Source organism: Choloepus didactylus, chromosome X (assembly GCF_015220235.1).
Source record: "Choloepus didactylus isolate mChoDid1 chromosome X, mChoDid1.pri, whole genome shotgun sequence".
In the NCBI taxonomy this organism is placed as follows: domain Eukaryota; kingdom Metazoa; phylum Chordata; class Mammalia; order Pilosa; family Megalonychidae; genus Choloepus; species Choloepus didactylus.
The window spans coordinates 188,491,680-188,509,479 of NC_051334.1; positions in this window are offsets into that span (position 1 = coordinate 188,491,680).

A 17,800-nucleotide genomic window follows, 5' to 3' on the forward strand; every position below is an offset into this window, starting at 1 on the left:
AGGCCATGAAGTGTCTAAGGTAAGGGAGTACCTTCACTGAAGGATGGCCATTGGAGTCTGGAAAACCTGTTATCTCGGAAGGCTCATGGCTGGCATATGCTTGCTCCCAGGTTAAGTTTCAAAATGGTGTTCTGCAAAATGTTGCTCTTTTGGCGTTTTCTCCTCTCTTAGTTGCAGCTCCTCCAAAATGTCACTCTTAGTTGCTCTCTCTTGGCTGAAGCTCTGAGCTCCTTTTGTCTGAGCACTTTTATAGGGCTCTAGTAAACTAATCAAGGCCCACACTGAATGGGTGGGGCCACACCTCCATGGAAATTGTCTAATCAGAGTTATCACATCTCCATGGAAACAACCTAATCCAAAGCCTCCAACTTAATCAGCACTAATACGTCTGCCCCCACAAGATTGCATCAAATATGATGTTTTGGGGGACATAATACATCCAAACTGGCACACTTGTATATAAAAATGCAACTATTTTTGTATATCTATCTTTTATGCTACAACCTTCCTAAACTCAATTATTAGTTGTAGATACATTTTTATATTGATAGAATTTTCTGCATAGACTATCTTGTGTTCTGTGAATAGACCATGTTACTTCACTCTTTAGTTGGAGGCTATTTTCCTTTGTTGCACTGGACAAAACCTCAGGTAAAATATTAAACAACACCCCCCACACATATACACCCACCACCCCACACTGCTAACTGTGAAGTTGTCGGTCTTAGGTTGTTTTTTGCATGCAAACACTCAGCACAACTTCCAGTACTTGTATATCTGCCTCACTCTCTTACACTGTTAAAAACCAAATCTGGATACTGCAGTCTCTGTGATGAACACAACCCCCAGATTGAAAACACAATTAGGATCCCCTATGGAGTAAGTTTATTCTCTGAAGTTCTGACAACCTGAAGGTAGTGATTTACATATGGAAATCAGAAAACTGAGGAGAGCTACATGTACATTGGAAATGGAGGTGAATGGGAATGTTCCCTGGTAGGAGATAAGAGGTGTATGGACTTCAAGGTGCATAAGAGAAATTTGTACGAGGGAAGAGGGATGATTGACATCTCCACAGAGACTTAAATAGGGCCACATGATTTTGGAGGGATTTTAGGTAAACCTACACAAACCAGTGAAGGGAGGGAGAGAATGGAATGAACCACTGGATGGGGGTGGCCATGTGAAAGGCTCTTGGAGGAGCCGCCCTCCCCTTGCCGTGTGCGGCCACCAGAGTTGAACATGAGAGAGATGAGGAGGGCTTGGCACATCAGTTGGAAGGCTTTTAGGGGCACTAAGGAAAATGCCCCTTTATCTAACCAGAGCTTCTCAGCTCTCCATCATGGCCTCCCCCTGCTTCCTCCAACAAGGAACTATCACGATGGTGCTATCATTGGTTAGGGGAGTTCCTTGATGACCAAACAAAGCTGAAGGGTATATGGCTCCTCATTGTCCTGGGGAGGGTAAATATAGAGAAGTCAGGAGCCTGGGGTAGACCACTGGGAGGGCCCTGGCATGGCGAAGACCATAGGGAACCCACCAAGTGCATCCAAAGATAAGCACCAAAGGGAGGAGTGTAAAGGGAAGGCTCCCAGTAAACCAAGTCCAGAAACAACATCAAGGTGAGAAGACCCCACCCAGCTTCTGTTCTTCTCCATTGCCCTCCCTACACTCCTCCCAGAACTAATTTTCCTGTCCTTGCTGGCACAAACCCCCTCGTCAGCCTCACCCGTTCTCATGAAGCCCTCGTTCCCATGCATGCCCTAATCCCTTTCCCCAAACACAATGCCCTCTGCTCTCCCTATTGTCCTTCCAGGTGTTGAAGAAAACCATGGGGATAAGAAGAAGACCCATTCAAGGGTGTGTTGATTTGAATGAAAAAGCCACTGTGAAAGGATCACCCCTTCAAGACTGCCTAAGAATGCTAGAGAGTCAGCAAAATTGGCCATTGTCACAAGCTGAAAAGAAACGGGTGAAACTGTGCAAGACGAGGACCAAGAGACCCCTGGAGCCCTCTACCCTGTCAAGTATCAAGCTCCGCCGCCAGTAACCTCAGAGCGAGCCAGAGACCTCACCCAGTCTGCTGAGTCTGCAGAGATTTGCCTGCAAAAATGGCCAGCCTGATTCAGGCAGAGAGCCTGAATCGGAAAACCATAGAGCACACTGATAATGACATTAAAATAAAATGGACAAGTTGTGAAAGGAGATGTGTAGTTCTGCGAGTTCTCTGATGGTGGGGAGGGAGGGAGGGAAAGAAGGGAAGAGGCAGGTGTGTGAGGAGGGAGGAGGTGGGGTCCTGCAGGGTGGGGGTCTGACACGCAGGTCCACAGTGAGCAAGATATTGGGGAAAAGGACTGGGACAGAACTGAGCACTGATGCCAATTTCCCTCCTTAGCACTAGCCCGTGGGCAAGGGGGGAAAAGGGTTGATGTTTCTGCATGTGTTTGCTGGTGGTTTGAGGGTGGGGCTATCGCGGGGTGCACATTGCTACCATGGGGTGAGGTGCATGGGGTGGAAGTGCCACCCCCAAAAGGCAGACAGTTATGTCACCTCCAGGCCCCCTACCTCATAGTGGTGTTTACTGCACACCCTAGGCTGCAAGCACAATGAAGGCCCTCAGAAGGGCCAAACATCTCATCCTAATAAAGGTCATCGACAGCACCCCAAGGACTGAAATAATGGCAGGTGGATCCCAAGATCCAACATGGGTAGTCCACTTTCTTGCTAAGGAAACTTGGAATGGAGCTTTGGTTTACCCAGGGCAGGGCAGGAGGAGTGGTCCGGCCCCTCAGCAGGCAATAAAGGGCAATCATTTTCTGCAGAGAAAGTTTTTTTGATTCTAAAACTTGCACTGGTATACCCTCCAAACAACAACTCCCCCTTCCTTGGTTTTTTCATCCCTTGGTGACATCTACTTTCAGTCTCTGCAAAGTTGCTATTTCTATGTATTTCCTATCAATGAAGTCATACAGTATTTGCCCTTATGTGCTTTTTCTTATTGCACTCTGCATAATGATTTCAAGATTGCAGCAGGTCTCAGAACTTCATTCAATCCTATGGCCCACATAATATTTCATGTTTGGTTTGTGTACCACTGTTTCTCTCTCCATTCACCTATTGAACCAGCACTTGAGTTGTTTCCACTCTTTGGCTATTGTGAATAACGCAGCTATGAGCATTGCTATAAACTACCTCTTTGAGTTCCTGTGTTCATTGTCTTTGGATATGTAACAGTAAACTTGCTGGTTAATATGGTAATTCTGCATTTAAATTTTTGAGGAACAGCTACCCTGCTTTCCCCAGTGGCTGCATCTTTTACATTCCCACCAACAATGCACAAGGGTTTCAATTCCTTCACATCCTCTCCAACACTTATTATTCTTTTTGTTTTATTTTTCAGTAGTCATCCTTGTAGGTGTGAACTGGTATCTTACTGTGGTCATGATTGGCTTTCCCTAATGGCTAATATTTGAGCATCATTGCATGTCTTTACTGGCCATTTGTAATTCCTCTTTGAAAAAAATGACTATTCTAGTAATTTGTCTATTTGTTTGACTTTTGTTGTTCAGTAGCAAACATTCTGTCTATATTCTGATATTAAGCCTTGCTCAGATATATGATTTGCAACTATTTTCTCCCACTCTGTAAGTTGTATTTTCACTTTCTTGATAATATCCTCTTATGCACAAAAGCTTTTAATTTTAACGAAATCAAAATTGTCTGTTTTGTTTTGTTGCTTTTGCTTTCAGTGTCACATCTATGGATCCATTGCCAAATCCAAGATCATGTCAATTTTATCTATATTATCTTATAAGAGTTTTATAGTTTTAGCTCTTTGTTTATGTCCTTGAACCATTTGAGTAGATTTTTTAAAATAGTGTCATGTAAGGGTCCAACTTTATTCTTTTGCAAATGGATATCCAGTTTTCCCAGCATCATTTGTTGAAGAGTCTATTCTTTATTTCTGTAATGTACTTCGCACCCTTGTTGGAAGTCAGTTGTCCTAAATGGGTGGGTCATTTGTTTTTATTAGTGTGGCTTTGTATTAAGTTTTGGAATTGCAAAGGGTGAGTCCTCCAAATTTGTTTCTCCTTCCCAAGAATGATTTGGCTATTTGAGACTCTTTTGGATTTCATATGAATTTAAGGAGCAGCCTTTGAATTTCAGGGAAAAAAAGGCTGCAGGAGCATTGATAGGGATAGTGTTGAATCTCTAGATCCCTTTGGGTAGTACTGACATCTTAAAATTAAGACTCCCAATCCATAAATACGGGATGGCTTTCCATTTATTGCTGTGTTCTTTAATTTCTTTCAGCAGAGTTCTGTAGTTTTTTGGTGTAAAAGTCATTCACCTTCTTGGTTAAATTTATGCTTAGATATTTTTTCTCCTATATGCTATTGAAAATGGATACAAGTGCTAAAAAAACATGCCTAGTTGTTGCGGTCGCAGTTGACTCGTCTGGGGGGGTGGCGGCCGGTTGCTAAATCCTAGGCTCTCGGGATTGCTCGGAGGGTACCAGCGGCGGGGGCTCTTTCCCGGAGGCGAGGGCGAGGCGGGGGACTGGGCCCGGTCCCCGGCGGAGGCGTGCAAGGTGTGGAGGGCGGCGAGAAGGAACAGGCGGGACACGTTTCTTTTAGGGTGAAGAAGCCAAGAGAGCTTATTAGGGGAGAGTACAAGCTTATATCGGGCGGTTTAGAGGGCGGGGTAGCTGTAGGGGTTAAAGGCTTGGATTGGTTCTGAGAGGGCGCGGAGGTTGATTGAAAAGGGGCGGGAGTTGCTCCGGTAACGAAGAGGGTGGAGGGTGCGGGTAAGGCACGGGGGGGGGGGGGGGGTTTCTCCGGCAAGCCCTCCCCAACGGTTGTACTTTGGGGTGAGGAAATGGGGCCTGCATTCGGCTCCACTTTCTCAGGCCCGGGGGGCCATGGAGGGCACTACCACCCGTGCCCCACTACCTTTCCTAGGGGCTGATCAGTTCCCCTGGCCCAGGCCCGCCAAGTCGGAACTCGATAACAGTGTCCCGCAGTTGTTTTTTTCTCCTAGATGCTATTGAAAATGAAATTGTTTTTTAATTTCATTTTGGATCATTCATTGCTAGTATACACTAACACAGCTGATTTTTGCATGTTGATCCTTTACTCTGCATTTTTGCTGTACTTGTTTATTCACTCCAATAGTGTTTTTGTGGATTCTTTAAGATTTTCAATATAAAGAATCGTGTCATCTGAAAATGGAGGCAGTTTATTGCTTCTTTTCCAATATCGATGCCTTTTATTGGTATTTCTTGCCTATTTACTTGGTTCACTTCCTGGAGCAAAGGAACCCCTGGTAGAACTTCAGCCAGGAAATGAGTCCTTTATTGCTCAAAGGATTGGGCTTCCTAAGGGCACATGAATCATCTCTCTCACAACAGAGTGTGGGCTATTTAAAGGAAGGGAGATATGACCCAGGAATGTAGTCACTTGAGTGGTCATTCGGCCTGGAGGGAGGATGTTAGGGGCATCCCATGGCACTTCCATGGCTGAAGACTTTGGGCATGCAACCTTCTAGGGAAGACAGCAGCACTGGGAGGGAACTGCATTACCATGGAGACATATCCAAGGCGGTGAGAATCACTCAGTAGCACATTAGACTGGGGGGAAACAGGACCAACTTTGCCCTGCTGCAAGAAAGAGCCACTGGTGGAGAGAAAAGAGAACCAGAAAGAAATTACAGGACAAAGGAAAAGTGTGTTCCTACGAATTAGGGTAACCAAGCTCTGGCAATGGAATACCTGGACACTACCAGTTGTCTTGATTGACTAGCACCCCTGATCTTCTATGCTACCAACCAGGGAGAAAGCTTACAAAGTTCAGTCCCCAACTAGGAGATGTGTCACATACTAAAATGCAGTGCATGGATGTGTCACATACTAAAATGCAGTGAATGGAGGAATCCTGTTTAATACAAATAACTGGGAAGGAAGTTAAACACATAGTGATCTTAACTGGGCCATATGGCAATTGTTCTTGTTAAAACTAAATCTGGATCACAGAAGACTCATATACTCATCAGTTATTTATCCTAGGTATCATGCCTCTTTTCATATGTTTGAATGAGTACAAGCATTAGAAAAAGGAAAGAAGAGAAGGACTTAGAAGGTGACCAAATGGCATGACTCTGTTCTCTGGATAAACTATTGTTACAAGTTATTACTATAAGGTCATGCACATGTTCCTTTAAGTTTTGCTTTTGGAACTTTCAAATCCTGAAAGCATGATGGACTTTTGTTTTTTTCAATGAGAGTCTTCTTGAAAAAAAAAAGACAGGAGTGTAAAGTGCCGTAACAATGGATGCTGTGTAAGTATCAAGCTGGTTAAAAAAGGGACAAAGTTTTATACACATACACAATGGAATATTATTCAGCCCTGGAAAGGAAAGAAGTACAGACACTTGCTACAACATGGATGAACCTTGAAATGTAACAGTAAGTGAAAGAAGCCCGGCACCAAGGCCCCATTTGCATGATTTCATTTCTATAAAATGTCCAACACAGGCAAATTTATAGAGACAGAAAGCAGATTATTGTTGGCCAGGGACTAGGAGTGTAGGAAAGTGGAGACTCACTGCTTAATCGATACAGGGTTTAGTTTTGGGCCAATGAAAATGTTCTGGAATTAAATAGCGTTAAGGGTTACCCAATATTTGGCATATATTAACACCTATTGTATTGTATACTTCAAATGCTTAAAAATTTTAGGTTGTATGAATTTTAACTCAAATAAAAATTTTTAAAAATTCATGACAAATGGAGAGAAGGAGAAATAGTATGTGAAAATAAAAAATGAATAAATGGATTAGGCAATAAGGGAAATCTAATATTTCATTAGTGCCTTGAGAGAGGCTCCAAGTGAGAGAATAATGTCTCTTTGCACAATTACACCAGAAGCTCGAAAGGTTGAAGCCATATACCTGCCAAGACTAACCCTGCTTTTGGAACCTAACGATAATTGGAGAGAAGCCTGCAAACCTGAGAGGCATTGCTCTGGGAGACATTTTGGTCATAAGATATGATGATGGACAGTATCAATTGTTGATGACTGAGGGGAAGTCTAGTAATGTGCCTCTATCTGTCAATGTTATTTTTCAGGTCATGTCTATTACAAAGCATGTCATTTGTGAAAGTGTTTCTGGAAACTACTTTCCTTTGGACCTTCAGACAATGTGGTATACAACTCCTGGCAGACTGATCACTGTGAGTCTTGAAACCTCGATGAACAAATACTTAGAAATGTGCCTGGTTATAGCAGGCAAAAACAACAGTTACATTACCGACATGTCCAGTGTGCTGTGCATCCCCCTTGCTTAAGTGGATGGGAAGGATAGAAAGGAATAATGGGTGTGAATAAAGCAGTAGGCATTATATGGGGGGGGGTCTCAATTCTCATGGACCTTCCTTCTCCCTGAGATGAGGAAAGCTTGGGATGCCTTATGGTATACTCAGACTAAATTACATTGAGGTGCGGCCACTACTCATCTAACCTAGTATGGGGGACCCAACATTTTTGGGCACAAAATACATAACATAACTGCACCAAGGCCTTTAGTATACCTTGTCAACAACACAAAAACTGGATTAAACAATATTGGCATATGTGGTGGTTAGGCTTATGTGTCACCTTGGCCAGGTGACGGTGCCCAGCCGTCTGGTCAAGCAAGCACTGGCCTATCTGTTGCTGTGAGGACATTTTGTGGACTTAAATCATCAGTACATCGATTGCATCTGTGGCTAATTACATGTGCAGTTGGCCAAGAGGAGTGTCTTCTGCAGTGAGAGACATTTAATCTAATCAGTGGAAGGCTTTTAAGGGGGAAGTGATTGCTTCAGTAGACAGAAGAGAGAACTTTCATCTCTACTTCACCTAGCCAGCCCCTCCTGGGGAATTCATCGAAGACCATCAGAGTGCCAGCTCACAGCCTGCCCTATGGAATTTGGACTCCTACATCCCCATCGTTGCATGAGACACCTTAATAAAATCTCATGCTATTTACAGATATCTCCTGCTACTTCTGTTTCCCTAGAGGACCCTGACCAATACAGCTTGGTACCAGAAGTGGGGTGGTTCTTGAGAAACAGACTCTTAAAATGGATTTTTGCAATTGGTTTTTGTTTCAGTTTGCTACAGCTGCCAGAATGCACAATACTAGAAATGGATTGGCTTTTATAAAGAGGGTTTGCTAGGTTACAAGTTTACAGTTCTAAGGCCATAAAAGTGTCCAATCTAAGGCATCAGCAAGAGGATACCTTCATTGAAGAAAGGCTGATGGATCCAGGGTTCCTCTGTCACATGGGAAGGCACATGTCAACATCTGCTGGTCCTTCTCTCCCATCTCAAAATGACTTCCTCTAAAAAGGCTGCAGAAATCTCTTCTAAGGCAAATTACTTCAAAGCAATTTTTAAAGAATATTTGAGTACATGTTTCTCTGGTTAAAATGGGGCATATGAAATCCAGGTAATAAATCAAGTTCTTTCTCAAGTTCACTTCACAGCTGACCCAATGGTCCTGTGGACCCAACAGAAGTTTGTTTTCCCAGACCCTCAGTATAGAGTTAGCGATGATATACTTAGTAATACATGCCAAAATCTTCATTTTGGTTTAAAAGACATTATAGAGGAAGGGACACATGGAAGCCTGTGAAACTGCTCCCTTTCATGAGAAGATAGGAAAATAGAAGCAATATTAATTCTATACTGAAAAATTCCAGAGATTAGCACTACCATCAATTTCTTGTATGATTTATTGGAATTAAGTACATTCACTATGATGTGAACCATCTCCACTAGGTAGTTTCAGAATTTTTCATCTTCCCAACAGGAAATCCTGTATCCATTAAGTAGTCACACCCCATTACCCTATGTTCCCAGCCTTGCTAACGACTAATCTGCTCTGCATCCATATGGATTAGCTTGTCCTGGATATTTCATATAAATGGAAAACAGAAAGTACTATAGATAACTTGTGTTACCTAAGTAACTAGTTTACTAGTGATAGTGAGGAAAAGAGGTCAAAAGTCCATTTTTGTCAACTCTAAATTATCACTCATTAGAATAATATATTACTACAAGAGATAAATACTGTTCCTTAGGCATCAGTGAGCTGTAGATAACTAGAGATCACAAGTCATAGCAAGTTAGGGGAAAAACAATATTCTCAACTTCTTTTTATTTCTTTTTGAAATATTAGTAATACCCGGTTAACTAGTTTACTAGATATAACTTGAAAAATGGGTGATCCTGAAGTGGGAAAAAAATTTTGTTTCTTTTCTAATTATTGAATTAGTATGATAGATAACTGGATTTACCTACTGGGATGGTTAATTCCAATTATCAACTTGGCTAGGTTATGGGGTACAGTTGTTTGGTCAAATGCTTGCCTGATTGCTACTGTGAGGCTATTTCATAGATGGGATTTGCATCTATAATCAGTTGATTGCATCTACGATCAATAAAGAAGATCACCCTCAGCAACCTAGGGAGTCTGTTCATCCAATCAGGTCTTAAAGGCCAGAACTGAAAATTTCAGAAGTCAGAAGAAGAATTTCTGCCATAGCTCAGCGTTGGTTCTTGCCAGAATTTTCAACCAGACAGCTTTCCCTGGGGAGTTCAGACTCACATCATCAGCATCACCTTTATCGGACTTTCCAGTTTGCAGCCTGCCTTACGGAGTTCAGATTTGCCAGCTCCCATGGTCACTTGAGCCAAGTTCTATAAATAATAAATAAATAAATAAATAAATAAATATTGATCCTATTTTTCTGGAGAACCCTCATTAATACACCTATAAAGTATTTAAATAGAGAAAATTAAACATAACTAAAATAGCTAGTTGAAGCCAGGAAGCTGAAAACCCTTTCAATTCAAAATTATTATTTCTTGTGTAACATTGAGTAAGTACTGCAAATAATTAGTGGTACCTGTGAAACTAGTTAACTAGAGATGACTAGAAACAACTAGAATAAATTGGTGACAAGAGAAAGTGGAAAAACATTCTTTCAAACCCCAAATTCTTATTTCTTGTTGGAATATTAAATTAATGCAGTATATAACTTGTGGGACACAGGTAAGTAGTTAACTAGACATAACTAGAGATAACTAGAATAACTAGGTGATCAGGAAGCTGAAATATTAGATTCTTCTCAGCTATAGTTTATATATATCCATACACACACATATATATAAATCAGGGGTACTTAGGATATTAGCTAATTAGAGATAACTAATGATAACTAGAATAGCTAGTTGAAGCCAGGAATCTAAAAATCACTCTCTTCTCAACACTTATTTATTATAGGAATAATGAATTATAACAATGAATTAGAAGAGGTACCTAAGTAAGTTGTACATTAGTGATGACTACAGTAACAAATAGAAGCAGGCAAGTAGAAAACATATTACCCACAATCACAAATTATTTTATCTTGTTGAATTAATGAGTTAGTTCTATATAACTAGGTGTTTCTAGGTAACTAGATAAATAGAAACAACTAGACATAATTAGAAAAACTTGTTGAAGCCTAGAAGCTAACAATCCAATCCTTCTCAACTATAAATTATTATTTCTTTTTGGAATAAGTAGTTAATATTATAGATTATTAGTATTACCCTTGACTATAAATTATTTCTTTTTGGAATAAGTAGTTAATATTATAGATTATTAGTATTACCCTCAACTATAAATTATTTCTTTTTGGAATAAGTAGTTAATATTATAGATTATTAGTATTACCCAGGTGTTCCGGTTTGCTAATGCTGCCATTATGCAAAATACCAGAAATGGATTGGCTTTTTATAAAGGGAGTTTTCAGCTACAAATTTACAGTCCTAAGGCCATAAAATAGTCCAAACTAAGTCATCAACAAGATGATACATTCACTGAAGAATGGCCGATGGCATCCAGAGCACCTCTGTCAGCTAGAAAGGCACGTGGCTAGTGTCTGCTGTTCCTTTGCTCCCGGGTTGTGTTTCAAAATGGCTTTCTCCAAAATGTCTTTGGGTCTCTCTTAGCTTCTTCAGCTCCTGTGCATCTAACCATCTGGGGGGTCTTCTCTTAGCTTCCCTGGAGCAAACTCTGGGCTACCATCTCCAAACGTCTCCAAACATCTCCAAGTGTCAGCATCAGTGTCTGCTCTTAGCTTCTCTCCAAAATGTCCCTCTCAGCTGCTCTGAGCTCCTTCTGTTTGTGAGCTCTTTTATAGGACTCCAGTGATTAAATCAAGACCCACCCTGAATGGGTGGGGTCTATGTCTCCATGGAAATAATTTAATCAAATGTTTCACCCACAGTTGATTGAGTCACATCTCCATGGAAACACTCAATCAAAAGATTCCAACCTAATCTGCCCCCACAAGATTGCATTACAGAATATGACTTTTTTGGGGGGACATAATATATCCAAACTAGCAAACCAGGTAAACAGGTAAGGAAAGAGAACTAGAGAATAATTATTTGATGCAAGAAGTGGAAAACACATACTTCTCATCTCTAAAGTCTTTTATCTTCTTGGAATAATGAATCATTACCACAGTTATATTCTTATGACTTTGTAATTAGTATGCTAGAGATAACAGGAGATATCAGAATAGATAGTTGAAGCAGGAAGCTAAATAAAATTGATTGAATCCAGGAAGTTGAATAACCATTCTTCTCAACTCAAAATTCTTATCGTTGGTTGGAAATAATAGTTAGTACAAGACATATCTGTTGTTACTCAAGTGACTAGTTAACTAGAGATAGAGATAACTGGATGAAGTCAGGACCTAAAAGAATACATTTTTCTCAACACTAGCTTCTTATTTGTTTTTGAGATAATGGGTGCCTAGTACAGATATTCAGTGGTACCCAAGTAACTAGTTTGGTAGACATAATGAATGATTATAATGGTTGATACAGGAACTTGAAAAACAAATTCTTTTCTGCAGGGGTATTGGCCTGCCCTACCTAGATGGTTGCTAACATGCCCACAGACATAGGGGATTGGTGGTTTGATGGATTGAGCCCTCTACCACGGAATTTGCCCTTGGGAAGACTGCTGCTGCAAAGGAGAGGCTAGGCCTCCCTATAATTGTGCCTAAGAGCCTCCTCCTGAATGCCTCTTTGTTGCTCAGATGTGGCCCTCTCTCTCTAGCTAAGCCAACTTGAAAGGTGAAATCACTGCCCTCCCCCCTACGTGGGATCAGACACCCAGGGGAGTGAATCTCCCTGGCAACGTGGAATATGACTCCCGGGAAGGAATGTAGACCCAGCATCGTGGGATGGAGAACATCTTCTTGACCAAAAGGGGGATGTGAAAGGAAATGAAATAAGCTTCAGTGGCAGAGAGATTCCAGAAGGAGCCGAGAGGTCACTCTGGTGGGCACTCTTACGCACAATATAGACAACCCTTTTTAGGTTCTAATGAATTGGGGTAGCTGGTGGTGGATACCTGAAACTATCAAACTACAACCCAGAACCCATGAATCTTGAAGACAATTGTATAAAAATGTGGCTTATGAGGGGGGACAGTGGGATTGGGGGGGGGACATAGGGATCACACTCCCATTTGTCTAGTTTGTGGATGGATGAGTGGAAAGGTGGGGGAAGGAAACAAACAAACAAACAGACAAGGGCGCCCAGTGTTCTTTTTTACTTTAGTTGCTCCTTTTCACTTTAATTATTATTCTGGTTATTTTTGTGTGTGTGGTAATGAGGGTGCCGGGGATTGATTTTGGTAATGAATGTACAACTACGTAATGGTACTGTGAACAATCAAATGTATGATTTGTTTTGTATGACTGCATGGTATGTGAATATATCTCAATAAAATGAATAATTAAAAAAAGAAAAACAAATTCTTTTCTACTTTAAATTCATATTTCTTTTGGGAATAGTGAGTTAGTACTATAGATAATTATATTTACCTCAGTAAGTTTTAAATAGAGATATCTCCACATACCAAGAATTACTAATTGAGGCCAAGAAGCTGAAAATCACATTCGTCTCAACTCTAAATTCTTACTTCTTATGGAAATAATGGGTTAGTTCTATAGACGAGAAATTGTACCTAAGTAAATATTTAGTTAGATAAAGGAAGAGGTAACTAGAATAAATATTTGAGGCCAGGATATTGAAAAAAAAAAATCTTTCTTATTCTATATTCCTATTTCATGTGAGAATAATGAGTTAGTAATATAGATATCTATTGATACTTAGATAAAAAAATTAACTAGAGTTAAGTAGTATAAATAGTTGATGCCAAGAAGTGAAAAACACTACTCATGACTTTTAAATTCTTATTTTCTTTTTGCATAAGGGTGATAGTTACATAGATAGCTAGGGGTAAATAGGGGTGCATACCAGTTATCTAGAGAAAACTAGAGGTAACAAGAATGAAAACTTTTAGTTGAGAAACCAAAATACACATTCTTTTATAATCAACCTTCTTATTTCTTTTAAAATAATGTGCAAGTACTATAGATAACTAGTGGTACCTCAGTCACTAATTTACTAGAGATAACCAGACATATGTAGGAGAACAGGTTGAATCAAGGAGGTTGTAAATACATTTTTCTAAACCCTACTTTTTATTTCTTTTTGTAATAGTGTGTTAGTACTAGAGGTGAATACTGGTACAACATTAGTTAGCCAGAGAGCATGACATTTAACTAATTGAAACCAGGTACTAAAAAGCACATTATTTTCAACTCCTGATCCTTATTTCTGGTTGAAAGAATGTGTTAGTACTATTCACATTAGTGGTACTTTTGTAATTAGAAACAACTTGAAAGAATGATTAAGTCCAGACAGGTGTACAAAATATTTATCTCAAATCTAAATTCTTATTTCATTTTGGAATATCAAGTTAATATGATACTTAGCTAGAGTATCATTTATGATTTTTATTTAAATCATAAATTCTTATGGTTTAAATAAAACTAACTGAATATAACTAAAGTATCTAGTTGAATCCAGGAATCTGAAAAATGAATTCTTTTCAACTCTAAATTCTAATTTCTTGTTATATTATTGAGTTAGTACTACAGATGAGTAGTGGTGTCTAAGAAACTAGTTAGAGATGATTAGAAAATATTAGAATGAATAGTTGAAAAGAGGAAGGGTAAACAATGTTCTTGTTGGAATAATGTGTTAGTCCTATAGGACTAAAGATAACTAGTATCTCTTATCTGTAGAAAACACATTCTTATCAAATAGAGCTTATTTCTTGTAGAAATAGTGTGCTAATGATAGATATAATTATTGGTTCCTAGGCACCTAGTTTACTGGACATAACTTGAAAAACTGCTTAAATCCAGGTGGTAGAAAAACATCCTTCTCAATCCTAAATTTTTATTTCTTTTTGGAGTATTTAGTTACTACTATGGATCATTAGAAATATTGAGGTACGATTTAAATAGAGATACCTAAACTTAATTAGAATTACTAGATAAAGCCAGAAGCTGAAAATCGCATTCTTTTTGACTCTAAATTCTTTTTATTATAAAATTGACTTTGTACTACAGATAAATAGTGTTACTAGGAAATTAGTTACTAAGAGATTACTAGATATAATTAGAATTCAGAATGTGGTGACAGGAAATGGAACAAGTATTCTTTCCAATTCAAAATTCTTATTTCTAGTTGGAATAATAAGTAAGCACTCTATATATCTTGTGGAATCTAGGTAAATAGTTAACTAGACTGTGGTATCTAGAAGCTGTTATATACCCCAGAAAAAGTCATGTTCTTTTCATCCATTCCTGTGGGTGCAGACAGACCTGTTGGAGTGGGACCTTTTGATTAGGTTGTTTCAATTAAGATGTGACCCACTGTTCTGGTTTGCTAAAGCTGCTGTTCTGCAAAATACCAGAAAGGGATTGGCTTTTATAAAGGGGGTTTATTTTGTTACAAAGTTACAGTTCTAAAGCCATAAAAGTGTCCAAACTAAGGCATCAACAAGAGGATACCTTCACTGAAGAAAGGCCGATGGTGTCCGGGACACCTCTGTAAGCTCAGAAGGCACATGACTGGTGTCTGCTGGTCCTTTGCTCCTGGGTTCTGGTTTCAAAATGGCTCTGTCAGTTCCCATGGGTCCTCGCTTCTCCCAGGGGCAAACTCTGGATTACATATCTTAGCTTCTCCCTAAAATGTCTCTCTCGGCTTCTCTGAGTTCCTTCTCTCCATGAGCTCTCGCATGCCTTTCCATGTGACAGAGGTGTCCCAGATGCCAGCAGCCTTTCTTCAGAGTCCAGGTATTGTCATGTTGATGCCTTGAATTGGACATTTTCACAGCCTAATTAGTTAACTGGAGATAATTAGTGATAACTGGAATAACTAGTTGAAGCCAGGATGAATGTAAAAATCACTTTCTTCTCAACTCTTAAACCTTATTTGTTTTTGAAACAATATATTACTACTATAGAGAGGTAGAGGTAATTAAGCAGCATGCTAGAAATAACTATAATAACAAATGGAAGTCAGGAAATGGAAACATTATTATCAAATATAAATTATTTTGTCTTGAATTAATGAGTCAGTGCTATATAACTAGATTTCCTAAGTAACTTGATAAATAAAAACAATTCAAGAAAACTAGAATAATTTGTTGAAGCCTGGAACCTGAAAATCATGTTATTCTCAACTCTAAATTATTATTTCTTGAAGGAATAAGTAGTACAATAGATGATTGGTGTTACATAGGTTAATAGCTAATGAAAGATAACCAGAGGTAACTAGAATAACTATTTCATATCCATAGTGGCAAACACATTCTTCTTCTAAATTATTTTTACTTGTTGGAATAATGAATGCTTACCACAATTATCTAGTGATAATTATCTAATTAGTACCATAGAATTAACTGGAGCTATCCAGAATGACTAGTTGAAACCTGGAAACTGAAGAAAACTGGTTCTTCTCAACTCAAAGTCTTATCTCTTGTTGTAAATATTAATTAGTGTCATAGATATTTACTGTTACTCAGGATACTAGTTAACTAGATAGAACTCAGAAAAAAAAAACATTCTTTTCAACATTAACTTCTTATTCATTGTTGAAATAATGCACAAATACTATAGATATTTAGTACTATCTAAATACTAATTTAGTAGACAGAAGTGATTACTAGGAAAGCTGGTTTAATACAGGAAGTTGAAAATCACATTCTTTTCAACTCTAAATTCAGATCTCTTAGAAATATTGAATCAGTACTATATATAACTAGATTTACTTAGGAAAATTTTAAATAGAAACAGTTGAGGCCAGGATGCCAAAAATCACATTCTCTTGAAATAGTACCAACCGTTGTGTGCATCTGTGATTTGTCACCATATGGGGAAAACTCACTCTCTGAAGTCATCAATAGGGATGTTGTGGGTTGATTGTTTCCCCCAAAAAAAGATATGTTAAAGTTTTAAGCCCCCTGTACCTGTGAATATGACCTTATTTGTAAATAGGGTCTTTACAGATGTAATCAAACTAAGGTGAGGTTATGATGGGCTAAGGTGGGTTCTAAATCCAATGACCAGTGTTGAACACACAAGGAGAACGCTAGGTGAAGACAGATTGGAGTGATGCAGCTGCATGTGAAGGAACACAAACGATTACTGGTAACCACCAGAAGCTAGGAATAGGAAGATAGGATTCCTCCTAGAACTTTCAGAGGGAGCATGGTTTTGTTGACACCTTGATTTTGGACTCCTAGCCTCCTGATCTGTGAAAGAATAAATCTATGTTCTTTTAAGCCACTCATTTGTGTGGCTATTTGTTATAGAAGTCCTAGGAAACTAATACAGGTACCCAGACAAATAGTTAACCAGATATAAGAAGTTACTGGAATAAATATTTGATATCAGGATGTTGAGAAAACATCATTCTCAATTCTAAATTCTTGTTTGGAGTAGGAAAAATGAGACAGTGTTATAAATAGTTATTGATATTTAGATAAAAATTTATCTAGGGAACTAGAGATAAGTGGAGTAAATAGTGGATGCCAGGAACTAGAAAACACATACTTCTTAACTCTACCTTTTTATTGCCTGTTGCCATAAGGTGTTAGTTATAAAGATAACCAGTGATAATAAAGTAATTAGTTCCCTAGAGAAAATTACAGATAGAATGAACCTTTTTGGTCAGGAATCAGACGTATACATTTTTTCAAAATCTGACTCCTTGTTTCTTGTCAAATAATATGTACGGTTTTTTTAATTAGAGCAGTTGTACGTTTACAGAAGCATCATGCAGAATGTACAGTCATCATATACTCCCTTTGTTAAAATTCATGAAACAATATTATTATATTTATGCTATTGGCTTTAGCACACTGTTTACATTGTGTCATACATTTTTGTGGATTTGTGTGTGTGTGTGTGTGTGTGTGTGTGGTCACTTATACACAACTTAAAATGTCCCTTTTTTGAGTATACAATTCTGTGGTATTAATTACATACCCAAAGTTTTGCTTCCATCCTCGTCACCCATTGCCGAAACTTTTCCATCACGGCAAACAGAAACTCTATGCCAATTAAACATTAACTCTTCCCTCTCCTCCCGGTATTCTAGTTTCTGACTTCATGAATATGTATAGTCTTCTTACTTCATATAAGTGAGATCATACAGTATTTGTCCTTTTGTGTCTGGCTTACTCCACTCAACATGATGTCTTCAAGGCTCATCTATGTTTTGACGTGCTTCAGAACTTCATTCCTTTTATGGCTGAATGATAGTCCATTGTATGTTTATGCCACATTTCATCTCAATTAAGCATTTCATGTTATTCCATTTTGGTGGTT